Source organism: Cynara cardunculus, assembly GCF_001531365.2.
Source record: "Cynara cardunculus var. scolymus isolate 2C chromosome LG 1, CcrdV1, whole genome shotgun sequence".
Taxonomy (NCBI): domain Eukaryota; kingdom Viridiplantae; phylum Streptophyta; class Magnoliopsida; order Asterales; family Asteraceae; genus Cynara; species Cynara cardunculus.
Window position 1 is genome coordinate 30,913,875 of NC_037528.1, and position 7,898 is coordinate 30,921,772.

At 39.3% G+C, this 7,898-nt stretch overlaps 1 non-coding gene across 1 annotated transcript; it reads right to left on the reverse strand.

Annotated features, from left to right (window-relative positions):
* Nucleotides 1-964: 964 nt before the first annotated feature.
* Nucleotides 965-1,071, reverse strand: LOC112503313. The gene has a single exon (XR_003067930.1). It is a non-coding gene; the product is annotated as a small nucleolar RNA R71 (small nucleolar RNA).
* Between the last annotated feature and the right edge of the window lie 6,827 nt (nt 1,072-7,898).

Sequence of the window (7,898 nt, forward strand, 5' to 3'; positions counted from 1 at the left end):
ACTCATAAAAGTCTTACCATTTTATTGTTAATTTTATCTTAAGCAACACTTACACCCATGCCCATTATTTAATATTAAAAGTTTATTTCGTTATTTCGCTAGTCGGTCCTCTTTCGGTCTTTTTTATAAACAAAAATCCAACTTTTCTTTACAACTCGAAACTCGTGCAAGAAGTTCACGAAAAGTCTCTGAATCTCAGTAGTCCCTTCCCTGTGGAGCGATCTCGGTACTTTTTACCATTTTATTACTTGCAAACAATCATAGTGTCGGCGTGCACTTGCACTGCCACTATGGAGACTTAGTACCCACTGGGTGAACACGAACGATCCTAGCATGTCAAGCTTTTGGCGCTGCTGCCGAGGAAGGTAATGCGAATTTTATCCTGAGGTATTGATTTTTCATTTGAGCCTTGTTTTTGTTTTACTCGTACTTTTCGTGTTGTATGCCAAGGCTACAATACGGTGAACTTTTACCTCTCGATCTTGAATTAGAAATAACCATTAGAAGACGTAGAAGAGGTAGAAATAATCGTAACCATACCATGAGAGATAATTTACCTCCACGGGAGGCCACGGTTAATATTGCCGATGATAAAAATAGAGGCATACGGGACTATGCAACCCCCAAATTCGGTCAGTTGGCCACGGGAATAGGTAGGCCTGAAATGACTGCGACAACTTTTGAATCAAAACCGGTAATGTTCCAAATGATTTCCGCAATGGGTCAGTTTGGGGGATTATCATCAGAAGATCCGTACTCTCATTTAAAATCTTTTATAGAAATGACGGATCATTTTAAAATTCTCGGAGTCACACAAGAAGCCTTACACATGACACTTTTCCTTTACACATTGAAGGATAGAGCTAGAGCATGGGTAAATTCTCAACCACCAATCTCGATCCTAACTTGGAATGATTTGGCAGAAAGATTTCTAAAAAAATACTTTTCTCCGACAAGGAATGTAAAAATTAGAAATGAAATTATGACGTTTCGCCAAGAAGAAGATGAAGCGGTTTCAGATGCATAGGAGAGATTTAAGGACCTTTTACGGAAATGTCCTCACCACGGAATCCCTCATTGCATTCAATCGGAGACATTTTATAATGGTCTATCCAGTTCCGCGAAAATTATTCTTGACGCAACGGTCAGTGGAGCGTTCATAGCTAAGACTTACAACGAAGGGTATGCCATTTTGGAACGAATTTCTAATAATAATACTGAATGGTCAAATCCTCGTGTTGTTGTTTCTAAATCTGCTTCAGGCATCCATGAAATTGATGCCATCTCTGCTTTAAATGCTCAAATTGTAGCTTTAACTAGTTTGGTTAAAAACAATTTACATTTGAATGGAGAGAATAATCAAGTTCAATCCATACTGTCCAATCCACCTATGACTGAATCTTGTCTTTTGCGGTAATAGTCATTCTTATGAATCTTGCCCCGGAAATCCCGTCTCGGTGAATTATGTTGGGAGTCATGCTACAAATAGCCCATTTTCTCCCACATATAATTCAAATTAGAGGAACCACCCCAATTTTTCTTGGGCCAGAAATCCTGGACTTCAACTCCCGGGGTAACTCAAGTTCGAAATCGGCCACAAAATCCCCCGGGATATGGCAAGGTGCTTCGCATAATTACCAAAATGGACAATCTTCACACTCACACATGCCTAGGCAAAATGCATCAGACGGTAATGGTTCACTCGAATCATTACTTAAAGGTTTTATAAACCAAACCAATGCAACGTCAAGAAGTTTTGAAACCCAACTCGGCCAATTTGCCGCCGATCTCAAGGGTAGACCTTTAGGAACTTTGCCTAGTGACACAGAAACCCCTAAGGGTAAAGAACATATAAAAATCGTAACCGTATTGAGTGAGGAGAGTTCAAAAGTCAAGATGACATAAGTGAAACCGTCGAAAAACCGACCCATCAAAACGAGGTTTCACATGCTTTTGATATGTCAGATTTTCCAATATTGGTCCTTCCAATGAAGAAACTCAAAATTTTGTTTTTGTCCAGAAAATAGCCCCTGTTTCAACTTCCAACAATATGCAGCTCTTTACTGAAACTTCCCACAGTGGGAAGATTGTGCCCACTGTCCAGCCAAACAGATCCATTCAACCAGCTCCAGATTTGCAGAACTTACCTTTTCTAGAAAGAAAAGCAAAAATATGGACGAGCAGTTTAAGAAGTTTTTGGACATCTTTAAGTAACTCCACATTAACATACCTTTGGTAGAAACTCTCGAACAAATGCCAAGCTATGTTAACTTTTTGAAAGACATTCTAAATAAAAAGAGAAGGTTGAATGAATTTGAAACGGTTGCTTTGACCAAAGAATGTAGTGCACTCCTTACTTGTAAAATTCCTCCCAAGTTAAAAGACCTAGAAAGTTTTACCATCCCATGTTCGATAGGAGGAAAAGAAGTTGGCCATGCCCTATGTGATTTGGGGGCAATTAATCTTATGCCATTGTCAGTTTTTAACAAACTAGGAATAGGAGAAATTCGTCTGACTACCGTGACTTTACAATTGGCGGATAGGTCATTGCATATCCTAAGGGTAAAATAGAGGATATTTTAGTCCAAGTTGATAAATTTATTTTTCTGACTGATTTTCTAGTTTGGACTATGAAGCTGACAAGAATGTTCCAATCATCTTAGGACGACCTTTTCTTGTAACCGGGAGAACATTAATTGATGTGCAAAAAGAGAAGTTGACCATGATAGTTAGTGATCAAGAAGTGAAATTTAATGTGTTTAATTCCCTTAAGTTTCATGGAGAGGTAGGCGATTGTTCAGTCATATCTGCTTTAGGTGAAGATCTAGAACTAAGTTTGATTGACGTTCCCTACAAAAATAATATTGAGGAAAATCTTGTGGACATATTGGAAGAAAATATTGAGTTGGAAGATTTGGAAGATTTAGCGGCATTTGAGCAACTTGACTTTAAGGATAGAATTGTCCAACTACCATCCATAGAGAAAGCCCCCGAGAGCTAGGTTAAGAGATAATTGAGCATGGCATGACGTTGTATTTAGAATCAAAGCCACTACCTAGTCACCTTAAATATGTTTATCTTATGAAGGAGGAAAAATTACCCGTAATTATTTCTTCGAAATTAAATAATGAACAAGAATTGAGGTTGATAGAGGTATTGAAAGCTCACAAAAGAGTCATAGGTTGGACCATTGCCTACATTAGAAGAATTAGTCCATCCCTTTGTCAACAAAAGATAATTTTGGAAGAAAATAGAGTTGGAAATGTGCAACCACAAAGGAGACTAAATCTCATTATGAAAGAGGTTGTTAAGAAAGAATTCTTGAAGTGGTTAGATGCAGGTATTATATACCCCATTTCTAGTAGTGGTTGGGTGAGTCTGGTGCAATGTGTACCGAAGAAAGGTGGAACCACGATTATCACCAATGAAAAAAATGAGCTCATCCCTACTAGGACCGTCACCGGATGGCGGATTTTCATGGATAGCAACTAAGAAGGACCATTTCCCTTTGCCCTTCATTGATCAAATGCTAGATAGATTGGTCGAAAAAGAATTTTATTGCTTTTTGGACGGATATTCGGGTTACAACCAAATTCACATTGCACCCGAGGCTCAAGAGAAAATAACTTTCACTTGTTCTTTCGGAACTTTTGCTTTTCGGCGTATGCCATTTGGTCTTTGTAACGCACCGGCTACCTTTCAACGTTGTATGATGTCAATTTTTTCGGACATGATTGAAGATACCATGGAAGTGTTTGTGGATGACTTTTCTGTCATCGGCATATCTTTTGAAAATTGTCTTGCCAATTTAAAGAAAAGTTTGGAAAGATGTGAAACTCATGATTTAATTTTAAATTTGGAGAAATGCCATTTTATGGTACGAATGAATTGTTTTGGGTCACATGGTTTCTAAAAATGGTTTGGAAGTTAACAAAGCAAAAATTGAGGTTATATTGCAATTGCCAGAACCATCTTCGGACAAAGGCATTTGGGACATGTGGGTTTTTACCGTAGATTTATTAAGGATTTTTCTAAAATTGTAAAACCCTTATGTAATCTATTGCATGTTGATCAAACTTTTGACTTTACCTCTGAATGTAAAAAAACTTTTGAAATTATTAAAAAAGCTCTTATCTCGGCACCCATTGTCATTGCCCCAGATTGGACCATGCCTTTTGAGGTTATATGTGACGCAAGTGACGGGTGTTAGGTGTCGTTTTGGGACAAAAGCGAAACAAGATTTTTCACCCTATCTACTACGCAAGTAAAACGTTGGTGGAGGCCTAGTTAAATTATACCACCATAGAAAAAGAATTACTTGCGGTAGTATTTGTCTTCCATCGTTTTCGATCCTACTTGATTGACACTAAAGTCACCGTTCATAAGGACCACTCTGCCATCAAATATCTCTTTAATAAGAGCAACGCTAAACCGATGCTTATTAGACGAGTTCTTCTTTTGCAAGAATTCGATCTAGAGATAGTTGATCGCAAGGGATGTGACAATCAAGTAGTCGATCATTTATCAAGGATTGAAGGCAAAGTTTCAAGCGGGGAAAACCATGTGATAACAGAAACTTTTCCCGACGAGTACATTTTGGCAATTCAAGACAATTCTTAAAATGAAATTCCATGGTACGCTGATATTGCCAATTACCTTGCTTGTGGTCTTAAGCCACATCATCTTCATAGTCAACGCTTTAAGAAATTTCTTCATGACTGTAAACATTATTTATGGGATGATCCATCTCTTTACAAAATAGGAGCAGATCAAGTCTTGCGGAAATGTGTTCCAAATTTTGAAACTATCTCTTTGTTGAAGGCTTGTCATGCATCGTCGTATGGTGGCTATTTCGGTGGACAGCGTACGACCACAAAAATTTTACAAAGTGGATTTTTTTGGCCAACATTGTTTAAGGACGCATTTAATTTTGTGAAGAGATGTGATCAGTGTCAAAGAATGGGAAACTTGTCCCAACGAAACGAAATGCCTTTAAATAACATTATTGAAGTTGAATTTTTCGATGTTTGGGGCATCGATTTCATGAGATCATTTCTCATGTCTTTCAATAATCAATATATCTTGGTGGCAATTGATTATGTCTCGAAGTGGGTGGAAGCTAAGGCATGCCCAAAGAATGATGCGAAGACAGTAATCAATGTTTTGCACAAAAATATTTTTGTCCGGTTTGGAACTCCCCGAGCTTTGATAAGCGATGAAGGGACACATTTTATGAATCGAATGCTATCGACCATTCTTACCAAATACAACATCCAACACCGAGTTGCTACGGCATACCATCCACAAACGAATGGTCTTGCCCAACTTTCTAACTATGAGAAATTAAAAATATTTTGGAGAAAGTTGTAAAACCAAATCATATGGATTGGTCACTCAAGTTGGATGATGCATTATGGGCATGCCGAACCGCATTTAAGACCCCTTTGGGAATGTCACCGTACCAGTTAGTTTTTGGAAAAACATGTCACCTCCCGCTCGAATTGGAATATAAGGCTTTTTGGGCGATTAAGGAATTTAATTTGGATGCAAATTCGGCGGAAGAAAAAAGAAAATTTCAACTTAATTAATTGGAAGAATGGAGATTTCATGCCTACGAGAATGTCAAACTCTACAAGGAGAAAACAAAAATTTGGCATGATCGTAGGATAAATCATCGAATTTTCGAAAATGGTCAAAAAGTCCTACTTTTTAATTCTCGACTACGGCCTTTTCCCGAAAATCTTAAGTTGAGATGATCCGGACCATTCACCATTGTAAATGTGGGAAAATTCGGACATGTGGATCTTTTAAACCCCCAAGATAACAACACTTTTAAGGTTAACGGGCATCGGATAAAGCATTTCCTCCCGGAGGGAATAATCGATCCAACCCAGTGATTTGTGGAAAGGATTTTCAAACCATGTAAATATTTTGAAGGCAAGAATGGAGAAAAAGAAAAAAAAATAATAAAGGAATATCTGATGTTTTTTAGTAGACAGTTGGAAGTTTGTGCCTACTGTCTTGGTCATTCGATTTTGAAGGAAAATCAGCAGCATTTTATTTCTTGTGTCAACCAATATTGTTTTGATAAATGAAAAATGACTGGAAATTGGAGTTTTTAAGGAAAGGACATGTGATGTCACCTTATGTAAACATGAGAGGATGTGAAATGAGGGCTTATGGGTAAAATCATTGGTCAAGGACAATTCTTGAGTGATTACCATTTGATAATTGGATTTTTGGGCAAAATTTTTTAAAAAGATCAATCGGGGGAGGATGAAAGAAATTTTTACAATTTTTTTCAAATGTGATAAAAAGAAAATGATTTTCTTTTTAAAATGACCATTTTTTATAAGAAATCTTGAAAATAAAATTTTTGAGTGATTATTTTTCAAAAATATGTATTTTTGAATTTGGGTAGAATATTTGTATTATGTACAAGTACTTGTACCCCCAAAGGGGACATCGTGACCATGAAGTCACCATTGGGTCATCATTAATTTTAATTAAAAAGAAAATAGCCTTGTCATCATGTCTTTCAAATCATTTTATACATTTCTCTTCCCAAGATTTTAAATTTTTTTTAACCCACTAAATCCACTTTTCCTTCCTCCTTCACTCCTTCACCTCCCTTCCCCGTCGTTCAAGAAAACAGCTGGCCAACTATTCCTCCATGGAACGCCCTAAACAGCCGGTGCGCAACCACCCTTCCCCGGCGATCTCTTCGCCGACGACAGACTGCTGCCGCCTCAACAGGCGGTAATACGCGGACAGCCGAGCCCGCCTCTTCTTCGACCAAGCCATCTTCAATGGCGATGGGAGGTTCTTCCTTCGCCAGTGCCGTCGCCGCCAGCACCATTGCCACCTTCTGCGACCTCCCTCCGGCCACTGTAAGTACCCTTCTACCTTCTTCATCCACAAGACCCCCATCCCCCCAACCACCAATGTGTTTTCCTATGATGATGATGGTATGGCCGTACTCACAAGGGTGACTTTATCATCTCATTTATCTGAATCATCTACTACCCCAAAACCATTTTTCATTTCCTTAAGCACACCATTTGCACCACCCACCATTGCACCATCCCAACCCATCACCACACCCATCCCCAATGTGGAGGAATCAACCTTAGCCCCTTCACCACTGGTTTCCCCAAATCAATCACGGTTCGACTTGAACCAAATGGGGGAAGGTGAGGATGAAGGTTTGGACGACATAATGTTCGATTTTGAAGGTATACCGGAGGGAGGACAGACCGAGACTTTCTCATTCGAGACACCGACGACCGTTGGTACCGGTAAACAACCCGATAAAAAACCGGTGACAGTCCCTACTGTTGAGCGGAGGCAAAACTGCTCTTCGAGTCAAGCATCGGGTAGGCTGAAAACAAGATCACAACAATGGCGAAAAAAGGGAAAAACAAAGGTGACGGAGGTTCTCGATGATGACGGACTGTTTCGCGCAATAGATGTACATCTACATCCTTTGATGATCGTCTTGATCTTATTTGAAATAATCGGTTTCTTTGAGAACGAGCATTTGACCTGAAACTTAGTGATAATTTATGTGCGTTAAGCACTATTTGCTTGCCCATCATTAGGAAAATATGTTGGACCGATATTAGGGAATCACCCACATGATATTGTCCGCTTTGGGCTGCCCCTCTCGGCAACAACCCCTCATGGATTTAAAGCGCGTCACTGGTAGGAGTAAGATCCCGCTTCCTTATAAGGAAGACGAATCCCCCTAGCCTCACCGATGTGGGATTAGGGGTGAGCATAGGCGGGTACCCGCCTTTTTTGATAGGAACCGGAACCGGAACCGGAACCGGCGGTTCTTGAAATATTGGAACCGGAACCGGAACCGGTTAGAGCGGTTCTTGAATTTTTGGAACCGG